Source organism: Lottia gigantea (assembly GCF_000327385.1).
Source record: "Lottia gigantea unplaced genomic scaffold LOTGIsca_65, whole genome shotgun sequence".
Lineage (NCBI taxonomy): Eukaryota > Metazoa > Mollusca > Gastropoda > Lottiidae > Lottia > Lottia gigantea.
Window position 1 is genome coordinate 944,098 of NW_008710211.1, and position 1,179 is coordinate 945,276.

Sequence of the window (1,179 nt, forward strand, 5' to 3'; positions counted from 1 at the left end):
ATTTCAACTCCTAACGCACGACTCTAGGGAGTTCACAACGATCATCTTCTCGTTCAGTCAGGTGTGAAGCTTTTGTCAGTTCCTAAACAGCCAACCATCATAGTCACGACACTCTTGTGTGCTGGTGATAAATACATCATTTATCAGCCATGTAACGATTTAAATACATCTATTGACAACTTTTAAACTTTTTATTTTGACGCTTTTTAAACTGTATAACTATAGTGATCACGCGATCAATTTACAGGTACTTGTGCACTGTGATACATTTACGTAGTACTTCTTTATTCGTTTTCAGATAATCTTACGAAAACAGATCTCTCGTTATCTGGACTCCTAACTGGTTTCTCCATACTTAACACCCTCACGTCAAACCCGGTTTTATTTATTCCCGACAGGTTACAGTATTCTTGAAAAACTAGACCCTTACCTTAAGCCCGATTCGTTCTCAGACAATTTTCTCCTCAGCCCCCGATACCCTTGAATAAAATCTGTTTCATCGTAAATCCAAACATTTACAAACGTATGATTCTTCGGTACCGGATACCCTTACAATACCCTGATTCTTCGGTACCCCAATTTCTTAAACCCCGATAGTTTTAGGTGAAAAATTTATTTTTTGAATCTCAATATCCTCAAATCAAAACTCAACACTCTATACCCTCAAAACTCAACACTCTATACCCTCAAAACTCAACACTCTATACCCTCAAAACTCAACACTCTATACCCTCAATACTCAACACACTATACCCTCAAAACTCAACACTCTATACCCTCAAAACTCAACACTCTATACCCTCAAAACTCAACACTCTATACCCTCAAAACTCAACACTCTATACCCTCAAAACTCAACACTCTATACCCTCAAAACTCAACACTCTATACCCTCAAAACTCAACACTCTATACCCTCAAAACTCAACACTCTATACCCTCAAAACTCAACACTCTATACCCTCAAAACTCAACACTCTATACCCTCAAAACTCAACACTCTATACCCTCAAAACTCAACACTCTATACCCTCAAAACTCAACGCACTATACCCTCAAAACTCAACACTCTATACCCTCAAAACTCAACACACTATACCCGCAAAACTCAACACTCTATACCCTCAAAACTCAACACTCTATACCCTCAAAACTCAACACTCTATACCCTCAAGTAACA